This window comes from Myotis yumanensis, unplaced genomic scaffold (assembly GCF_028538775.1).
Source record: "Myotis yumanensis isolate MYYU_CA2020_CCGP unplaced genomic scaffold, mMyoYum1.0.hap1 SCAF_1, whole genome shotgun sequence".
In the NCBI taxonomy this organism is placed as follows: Eukaryota; Metazoa; Chordata; class Mammalia; order Chiroptera; family Vespertilionidae; genus Myotis; species Myotis yumanensis.
The window spans coordinates 163,275,851-163,286,540 of record NW_027223752.1 but is presented as its reverse complement, the minus strand read 5'-3'; the positions used below and the strand labels follow the sequence as shown (position 1 = coordinate 163,286,540).

Sequence of the window (10,690 nt, the reverse complement as noted above, 5' to 3'; positions counted from 1 at the left end):
GCAGGATGGTCTTAGGCGACCCCTGGGAAAGGGTCGTTCGACCACCAAAAAGGTCGCGACCCACAGGTTGAGAACTGCTGATTTAAAGATACTCCCATCCTGAGATGCACTGTGACTGCAGGGATCTTTAAATCCAAAAGAGGAAGGAGCACGTGTGGCAGAGGAGAGGCCAGGAGGAACCTCATGGTGGATGAGCATTGGAGGGAGTGGTGGTTGGGACAGGGGACGAAGCATTTGCCCCTAAAGCAGCGGTTCTCAACCTGTGGGTCGCGACCCCTTTCCCAGGGGTCGCCTAAGACCATCCTGCATATCAGATATTTACATTATGATTCATAACAGTAGCAACATTACAGTTATGAAGTAGCAACGAAAATAATTTTATGGTTGGGTCACAACATGCGGAACTGTATTTAAAGGGCCAGAAGGTTGAGAACCACTGCCTAAAGCATTACCCCTTTGGCAAAGGTCAAACGTAATCTGGCTCAGGTTGTAGTTTTTTTCTCTGCCACTCTGCTATGTGACCTTGGGCAAGGTCCCTAGCCCCTGTAAGCCTCAGTTTTCCTCTCTGTGAAGTGGAAATAATCATAGTATCCCCTAGGTTTGTTGTGAAAACCCAATATGTTAATTTTCTGTAAAGTGCTTGGCACATGACAGACAGTCAAGAAATGGTATATGTCTCAGATTTGAGATGTCTGTCAGAAACACACATTCTTTTCCTCTTCAGGGCGTGGTATCATCCTACAGTCTGCTATTTGAGTAGAGTGGTTGTGGAAACAAGAAGTGAATAACCTGCGATGGCTAGAGCTCACTATGTATTCAGTTCTGACTGTTCATGCTGCTCTTCCTGTTGGTGGCAGTGGGAATGGAACGGCACCAGGTGTTAGACCAGTGGGGTCAGACCGGACCTGGGTTCGGCAACCTCAGTACTTGAGTTCTGGCTAGGAAGAATTCAGACCCAAGACTCAAGCTATAAGAGAACATTTATTTATAAAATTACAGAGGTAGAAAAAGTAATTCCTAGAAGAAATGGGTTTAGGAAATGTTATGGAGGTAAAGGAAGGGCCCTTGGAGCTTGGGAGTGAGGAAGGTAATGACGCCATGCCTGGGAGGAGGGGAACGTGAAGTGAGAGGTACAAGCATCCTCCTGAGAGGAAGAGCGTGCTGGGTCCTCCATCCTAGGCGTCTTAAGGGTGGAGATTTTAGGGGAGGTCCCAGGGGAAGATCTTAATAGAATATTCAGCAGCTTGCCAGGGGTGTTCTTTCAGGGTCAGGGTCTCTACTGATTGATTAGTTAGCACCAGTGCAGCTGGTCCTGAGGTGAGCTGTGGAGTCACTTGTCTGGTTTTTCTGCTTTTCTGGGCTTGGAGCTGAAATATAATGGAGGCCTAGATGTTATCTCTAGGAAGGAAAGGTCTGGGTGTCCAAACTGCATGACCATTGATATGCTAGGGGAGGAAAGTTACCCTGGGGGCAAGATCCCACCCTACAATTGTCCTTTGCTAGGCATGCAGGGCTTTCCACCCTAGTGACCTTCTGTACCTGGCCCACCATCCTTGCTCTGCTCATGTCTGTCTGCCTATCACACTCCTACCTAGAATTTCATCTCCCCTCTCCTTAACCCATCTTTCAAAAATTCACTCAGGCCTCACCACCTCCAGGAAGCCTCTCCTGATTATTATGATCTAGGACTGCAGAGACTGAAGTTTTCTCTCTAAACTCCATTTGGGTTGTAACCACACATTGTACACCGAGAGTATAGTGGTCTGCATTATTTCCTGCTTTGTGCATCTCTATTTTGATTCCCATTTTGAGTAGAAGTTTCTTGAGGACAGTAACTTCGTCTTGTGTTTCTTTGTGCCTTCAGCCACATGCTTAGGTCAGTGTTACATAAGGATCGGAGTTCGTCCAATAGGTGAGCATTAACTTAGTGCAGATCTCACTAGGACCAGTCCTCATGGTCATCACACATACAGGATATTTTGAATGACAGGTGAGCATCATTCAAAGTATGTATCTTACTCAGCTCAGGCTGTTATAAGAGGACACTACAGCCTGGGTGGCTAATAAACAGCAGGCATTCACTTCTCACAGTTCTGGAAGCTGGAAGTCTAAGATCAAGGCACCGACAGATTAATTACAGGGCCTGCTTTCTGGTTGATAGACAGCATTTTCTCATTGTTCCTTCATAGGAGGGGTAAGAGGGCTCTCTAGGGTCTTTTTTTTTTTTTTTTAAATATATTTTTATTGATTTTAGAGAGGAAGGGAGAGGTATAGAGAGATAGAAACATCAATGATGAGAGAGAATCACTGATCGGCTGCCTCCTGCATGCTCCCTACTGGGGATCAAGCCTGAAACCCAGGCATGTGCCCTTGGCCGGAATTGAACCTGGGGCCCTTCAGTCCACAGGCCGACGCTCTATCCACTGAGCCAAACCAGCTAGGGCTGGGGTCTCTTTAATAAGGGCACTAATCCCATCATCAGGGTTCCACCCTCTTGACCTCATCACCTCCAAAGGCCCCACCTCCCTAATATCATCACACTGCTGAGTAGGTTTCAACATATGAATTTGGTGGGGGGAACACAAATATTCAGTCCATAATAGTCTGTGTATGGTGACAACATTGACAGTGGTTACACTAATACTGTTCCATGTCCCCCAGGGTCACCCACATTTGTAAGTGGCCCTCAACTCCTGTACCCTTACAAATAAGGCCTCAGGTTGGTCAGCCCAGCCTTCCCCTGCCCAGGGCTCCGGCCAGGCGGTGAGCCTGCACTGTCTTTCAGAAGGAGTGCCCTTCAGCTCTGACACACTGGGCTCCAGATGTGGACTTGTGACTTGCAATGACTTTGCTGGGTTTTTGTCAGCTCTCCACTACTGACTTCTGTTCAGCCTGTGGTCTGACCTGAGGCTCAGTCCCTGGGGCACTGTCCTCTCTGTCCCCCACAGAGAGAGTAACGCCTGCCAGACTCCTTATAGCTGCCCCCACGGGAAGCCCAGCTGCCTCCAAACCTGCCTCCTGTCTGCCCTGCTCTTTGATACACTGCTTTTGGAGTGACTCATCATTATGTTTCCTGTCAATAACAACAAACACCCGCAAAGGCCCAAGGGCCCTCCTTGGCTCAACATGCCTTGAAATTGAAGTAGAAGGGAAAACCCATTGCACAGAGGACTTTGCAGGGGAAGAGGGAAGGAGAAGGAGCCAGAATAAACATAAGGCGAGCCAAAACCTGGGGCCTGAGTGAATGCTCAGGCCGGTCAGCTGATGTCTACTGGGGTGGGTGGGAGAGGAACAGAAATCCTCAGCACAAGCTCTCTCACTCCCACCACACTTATTCACAGCCAGCTCTTGGCAGGTTCTTTCTGGCCCAGGGAAGATCTGTACTGGACAGGCTCTTTGCACTACTGACCAGAATAGACCTGGATATGGGTTCCAGGCCACATCCTGGTGTTATCCTAAATGAGAGGAGTGTCATGGACTTTGGAATCAGGAAGACCTGGCTGTAAGTCTGTTTTGCTGTTTACTGGCTTTATGGCCTCAGGAAAGTCACTTAACCTCCAGGGATCTCAGTTTCTTCATCTGTAAAATGGGTCTAATGCTACTTTCAAGATTGGTATATGTTAAGTGCCTAAAACATAGGAGATACTTACTAGCTAGGAGCTAATCTTATTTAATTAGACAGCGTCATCTCCCAAATAAAATAAGCCTCTGGGTCTGGTTGAAATAGAATTTGGGCCTTTCAGGTAGAGAAAGTGGCAGAGTGTGTTTAAACCCGGTCTGTTCCGAGGCCTGCATAACTTGGAGTTGCAACACATCTCATTCTGACAAAATCTCATCACCAGGAAACCAGGCCAGATGCTGGGCACCACCAAGAAGACCATTCCCTCTGATTTCAGACCTCTGCTGCCCTTTGCACTGTCAATGTAATAAATGTCCAAACCTGTAGAGAATTTTTATAAAAATTTATTTGAGCTAAACAGAGGATACCTCTGGAAGCAAGATCTCAACAGACTGAGACAAATGCTTCAGAGAACAGCAGCTTATAATTTCTTCTATGCTTTTGAGATAAAGGAAGGAATTTACATGAAAGTAGGAGGGAGCAATTTCGGTATGGGATTACAGGATAGTTAAGATTACGTGCCCTCTTGGATGTAGTTATTTCTAAGGTGTGTAAACCTAGATGCACAAAAATAATGCACAGGACTTGCTTAAGGCAAATATAAATGTTTTACTAAAAAGTTACATGCTTGGGGCATGACTATCCACCATGACCTGCCCTGTTAAGAATTTATGATCAGTTCACCATGTGAAGTTACTTTACTTAGCACCCTTCCCTCCTTCCCCCACCCCCCCTTTTTTTTTTGCTCACAGCACCACCCTAAAGTCAGGCAGATCTCTTGTACTAGTAAACTGTGGGACCAATGCCCCGTGGAACCTGGGTGAGACCCTGAACACTGGTCCCATCCACGCCTGACCAGGGAACAGGCATGGGTTCTCCTCTGGCTCTTAGGGCTCTCTGGCTCCTTAGCCATGAAGGAAGGCTCTGGGTTTGTGGAAAGATTCTCAGAAGAGAAACCTGGCAGGCGCCATAGCCACAGGACTGAGGGGAAAGACTACCAGTTAGAATTTCTGGAGGACACATTCCATTCCAATGGAGGGAAGAACTTTCTATCAGTAAGAACAAAACTTCACAATCACGGTATCTCCACCTGCTCTGCTCCTTCCTAACCTAGCCACTGGAGCTAGTGGGGATATGGAGTGTTTCACTTAATGATACATTGAACTTGTGTTGTGCAACCACATTCATAATAGGAAAAGGAGAATCTTTTGTCCTCAGGTTCTGTTAAAGTAGGTATGTTTGAAGCAATCACTGACTCCTAACACCAAGTTCCCCCCCAAAATCTTGTTGCTCATTGGACAAACCAGTTAAGCAGTGCTTCTTAAAAAATAACTAATTCCTGCCTGGCCATGCCCACGGATCCTCCAGATGCTGAGTGGGTAGGCAGGACAAGCATTACCTTCCTTTTGCAAAGGAGGAAATAACTTGCTCAAGGTTGCATGTCCAGCAAGTAGCAGGCCAGGGAGAAGAACTAGGTCTTCTGGATGCTCCTTCTATTACTTGTCCATATAAGGAGGGGGCTGCTCATGAGTCCCTGAAAGTCCAAACAGAGCCCATGACTCTGGACCAGATCCTGCAAGAGCCTCTGGAGCCCAAACTTGTCCTGCTAAACCAGTCTGCACTACGGGTAAGAGCAAAGTTGGCACAAGTTTTAGGAGTGTAATTTGAAAATGTACATCTAAAACTTCAAAGATGCTTTGACCAATTATTTCACTAGGAATGAATCTTAATCAAGGCCCAGCCGGTATGGCTCAGTAGTTGAGCATCAGCCTACGAACCAGGAGATCATGGTTCGATTCATGGTCAGAACACATGTCCGGATTACAGGCTTGATCCTCAGTAGGAGGTGTGCAGGAGGCAGGCAATCAATGATTCTCTCTCATCGTTGATGTTTCTGTCTCATTCTCCCTCTCCCTACCTCTCTGAAATCAATTTAAAAAAAAAAAGAAAGAATCAGAAATGGGTACTCAGATTAAAAAGTTAGACCTAGAATTCCCTATGTCTCAGCAATTTCACTCTTAGGTGTACATTCAAGAAAATGAAAAAATACATCCACACAAAAATATTGCTTGGGAATGTTTATAGCAGCATTATTTATAATAGCCAAAAAGTGGAAACTGCCCAATGTTCTTCAACAGGTGAATGGACAAATAAAATGTGATATGTTCATACAATAGAATATTATTCAGCAATAAAAAGGAATCAAGCACTGACACATGTTACAACAGGAATGATCCTTGAAAATATGCTGAGTGAAAAAAGGCAGACACAGAACTCCACATATTGTATGTTTCCATTCATAGGATATGTACAAAATTTGTCTCCGTAGGCAAATTTATAGAGACAAAGTAGATAATGGTTGCTTAGTGCTGAGGTTGGCAAGTGGGGAGGAATGAGGTTGATGGCTAAGGGGCATGGGGTTTACTTTAGGGGGAACAAAAACATTCTAAAATTAAATTGTGGTGATGGTTATGCAACCCTGTAAATATACTAAAAACCATTAAATTATACACTTTAATAGGTGAATTGTATGGTATGTTATTTGTATCAAAAGTAAAAAGTGGGCACCAGGATATTCTTCTCAGCATTTAAAAATAATAACAAAACATTTGAAATAATCAGATCCCTAGGAAAAAGATGTTATAAAAGTTAGTTCTTTGTGCCATGGCTGGTGTAGTTCAGTTGGTTGGTCATCGTCCTGTGCATGGAAAGGTTGCTGGTTTGATTCCTGGTCAGGACACATGCCCGGGTTGCATGCAAGCTCAATTTCTGGTGTGCAGGAGGCAGCAGATTGATATTTCCCTCTCACACTGATGTTTCTCTCTCTATCTTTCTTCCCCTCTCTTTAAAAATCAAGTAATAGCCCTGGCCGGTTTGGCTCAGTGGATAGAGCGTCGGCCTGCGGACTCAAGGGTCCCAGGTTCGATTCTGGTCAAGGGCCTGTACCTTGGTTGCGGGCACATCCCCAGTGGGTAGTGTGCGGGAGGCAGCTGATCAATGTTTCTCTCTCATCGATGTTTCTGACTCTCTATCCCTCTCCCTTCCTCTCTGTGGAAAATCAATAAAATATTTTTTAAAAAATCAAGTAATAATAAAAAAAATTAGTTCTTTATTTCAATGATTTTTTTCTCTTTTTAATGTAATTGATTTTGGCTTTTATCTTCCTTATTTCTGATTTTTAAAAATTTTTCTTACTCTTCCTAGGTTTTTGAGGTGGGAGCTTAGATTGTTAATTTAGGTTTCTCCCCTTTTCTAACATATGTATTTAGCTCTGTGAATTTTCCTCTCAGCTGTGTTCCACAAGTTTCAGCACTTTGTGTTAACATTTTCATCCAGTTAATGTGTTCCTTTAAAATTTATTTTGAGCATCTTCTTTGACCCATGGATTATTTAGAAGCATGCTATTTAGTTGCCAAATGATTTGAGATTTTCCTATTATCTTTTTTTTTTTTTTTTAGCAGGCTTAATTCACTTTATTTTTCTTGTATAAAATTATGTGGTGGCCACAGCGGGAGCCTGGGTCCTCTGCACAGAAACTCTGGTGTGGGTCTTGACAAGATGGTCAGTGAATTCCTGGTAGGGAGACTTGGTGAACACGGTCTCTTTCCAGAGATCTGGGGTGAGATAGCTGCAGGTCTTAGAGATGGCATCAAAGGTGGCCTTGGCGAAGTTGCCCAGGGTGGCAGTGCAGCCCCTGGCCGAAGTGTAGCAGTCGTCAATACCAGCCATCATCAGCAATTTCTTGGGCACAGGGGCCGAGACAATGCCCGTACCCTTGGGGGCAGGGATGAGGCGCACCAGTACAGAGCCACAGCGGCCAGTTACCTTGCAAGGTACAGTGTGGGGTTTGCCAATCTTGTTTCCCCAGTAGCCTCGCCGCATGGGCACCATAGAGAGCTCGGCCAGGATGATGGCTCCACGGATGGCAGTGGCTACTTCCTTTGAGCACTTCACACCCAGACCGACATGTCCATTGTAGTCCCCAATGGCGACAAATGCCTTGAACCGGGTCCTCTGGCCAGCACGTGTCTGCTTTTGCACAGGCATGATCTTCAAGATTTCGTCCTTGAGGGATGTCCCCAAGAAAAAGTCAAGATCTCCGATTCCTTGATGGGCAAGGAGAACAGGTAGATTTCCTCTAGGGACTTGATTTTCATGTCCTTGGCCAGGCGGCCCAGCTTGGTGACAGGGATCCACTCCTTGTCCTCGGCCTTGCCTCCACGAGCTCCGTGGCCTCGGCCCCGGCCGCGACCCCGGCCCCGGATGCCGCTGCCAAATCCTCCATGGAAGCCGCCCCGACCTCCTAATCCGGGGCCCCCGGCGCCTCCGGGGCCTCCGGGCCCTCCCGCAGCACCGGCGTCATCCGCCATTTGGTGTTTCGTCGGAAAAGAAGCCTATTATCTTTTTGTTATTTGATTCATGTGGTTGGATAAGATTTCAATTGATTTAAATATGTTGAGATTTGTTTTGTGACCCAGAATATATCTATCCCAGCATGTGGACCTTAGACTATGAGAAGATGCTCCTGATATAGTGTTATATAAAAATATAAATTATGACATATGTGTAGAGTATGATCTATGATTTATTTATTTAAAATATATTTTTCTTGATTTCAGAGAGGAAGGGAGAGGGAGAGAGAGAGAAACATCATTGATGAGAGAGAATCATTGATCAGCTGCCTTCTGCACACCCCACACTGGGGATGGAATCCACAATCCCGGCATGTGCCCTGACTGGGAATCAAATCTTGACCTTCTGGTTCATAGGTTGATGCTCAACCACTGAGCCACGCTGGCTGGGCTATGTTTTAGTTTAAATATATATATGAGAAAAGTCCTGGAAGGCTGTACATCAAATGTTAACTGCTCTTTATTTTCTTCCTTATCATCTTTTGAATTATCTAAAGTTAAAAATCTAGCTTTTACGATCAACAACTTTTTTTAAAAGAAAGCAGTGGAATGCACATGAAATTAATATAATATTGTATGTCAACTGTAATTGAAAAAATAAATTGAAATAAAAAATATGGGTTAAAAAACCAGCTGTCATTTACTTAATCCTGTGACCCAGGCAACTCAGTTAACCTCACTGAGTCTCACTGTTAGTATCTATAAAATAATATCCACCTCACAAAGTTGTTGCATGACAGAAGCCAGAGCCAACATTTGTTAAAGCACTTGCAATGCTAAAGCACTGTGCACACATTACAGCGGCATTTTAGTTATTGTGAGGTAGCTGGACTTTTACATCTCTTGGGTTCCTTCCAACTATTTGTTTTTAAGTTCTCATGATTCCTTCACTGAAGAGCAAATAGAAGGACAATGGAATGAATTAAAAGGAGTCTGAAGTATATTAGGCCTGTGAGTAGAACTTATCATAAATTGCTGTTCTTCAGGTATTTCTGGAAGCCTTGTGTATAATTGGGATGTAACTAATTTGGATTTTTCAGGAAAATAACAATTTTGAATATTCTGTTCTGTTGCTCTCCTAGTGTAAGAGTGCTTACCACACTACATAATTTCATTTCTGGTTAGAAAAATATGGATATTGGTTCAAAGATTCACCTGAAAGGGGAAGAAAAATTCTTGGACATTAGTCATACACCTTACACCCTTTTGGGCCTGCAGTTGTTCCCCAAATCAGGTCATGGTAACCAAAGAAGATGGATATCAGTTGCTTATACGACCTGAATTTCCCAAAGGCAGGAAGGGAGTGGGATCTGCAGGGTGTGTCAGGGAGCGACAGAGAGGTCTGGTGGTGACTGGGTTCCCTCCAGTATTACTTAATTGAAAGTCCTTTTCCTTGTTTTTCCATGGTTCCCAGGGGAACAGCTGCAGTAGCTCTCACTCTGTCACTGGTAACCTCTGGTCCCGCCTAAGGATCTCCTGCCTTCCTTGGCCAACAACCAGTCTACTGGTTTTAGTGAGGGCCCTTTCTCTCCACATGTATGGTGTTCTCTGAATCCACACTCTCCTCTGAGGACAGTGATTTCTTGACCAGGAGAGGCGTGGTGCAAGCTCTTCTAAAAATGTTCCAGAGTATCCCTGGATCTGTTCTATGACCCCTCAGCCACTCTCAAGACTCGAGCAATGCAGCCCCTCCAAACTCCCCATTCATTTGGCAGGCAGCATGTGCTGACAGTTATGCTTGCTCTCCCTGTGCCAACCAGCCATCCCCTCCTCTGTGATCTTAGTGGTTGATGCACATTTACACACTGTACCTATTTTATTACATGCCCTTTCACCACCCACAACTGTGAGCTCCTTGGGTTCAAGGACTTACCATTTGTTTCTGTTTGTTTATTTTTATTGTGGTAAAATATAGATAACATAAAATTTAACATTTTAACTGTACAATTCAGTGGCATGAAGTATTTACAATGTCATGCAACCATCACCACTATCCATTTTCAGGACTTTTCATCAACCCAAATGGAAACCCTCTACCCCAGCGGTTCTCAACCTGTGGGTCACGACCCCTTTGGGGGTCGAACGACCCTTTCACAGGGGTCGCCTAAGACCATCGGAAAACACATATATAATTACATATTGTTTTTGTGATTAATCACTATGCTTTAATTATGTTCAATTTGTAACAATGAAAATACATCCTGCATATCAGATATTTACATTACGATTCATAACAGTAGCAAAATTACAGTTATAAAGTAGCAACGGAAATAATTTTATGGTTGGGGGTCACCACAACATGAGGAACTGTATTAAAGGGTCGCGGCATAGGAAGGTTGAGAACCACTGCTCTACCCATTAAACAATAACGCCATTTATTTGTATATTTTCTCTCTCCTACATGAGGGCCACTGCCTTGCAGGTGTCCAGAGAAAGCAATTTACAGAGGACACAACATGAAGGTGCCCTTGGAGTTGTGCAAGGCAGCGCTCCTAACCCACATCCTGACACATTGTGGGAACTTAAATGTTCTTAAAAGTTGAACCAACTGGAGAACTGGGTATTATGGACATAAATTTAAATTCTTGGCTCTTGAGCTAAGCTATTCTCAAGAAAAACCTTGTTTTTCACCCTGGGGAGAGGACCTTTCTTCCATGGA

At 44.5% G+C, this 10,690-nt stretch overlaps 1 pseudogene; it reads right to left on the bottom strand.

Moving 5' to 3' along the window:
* Positions 1-7,054: 7,054 nt before the first annotated feature.
* On the bottom strand, positions 7,055-7,994 carry LOC139006325 (small ribosomal subunit protein uS5 pseudogene; annotated as a pseudogene).
* Between the last annotated feature and the right edge of the window lie 2,696 nt (positions 7,995-10,690).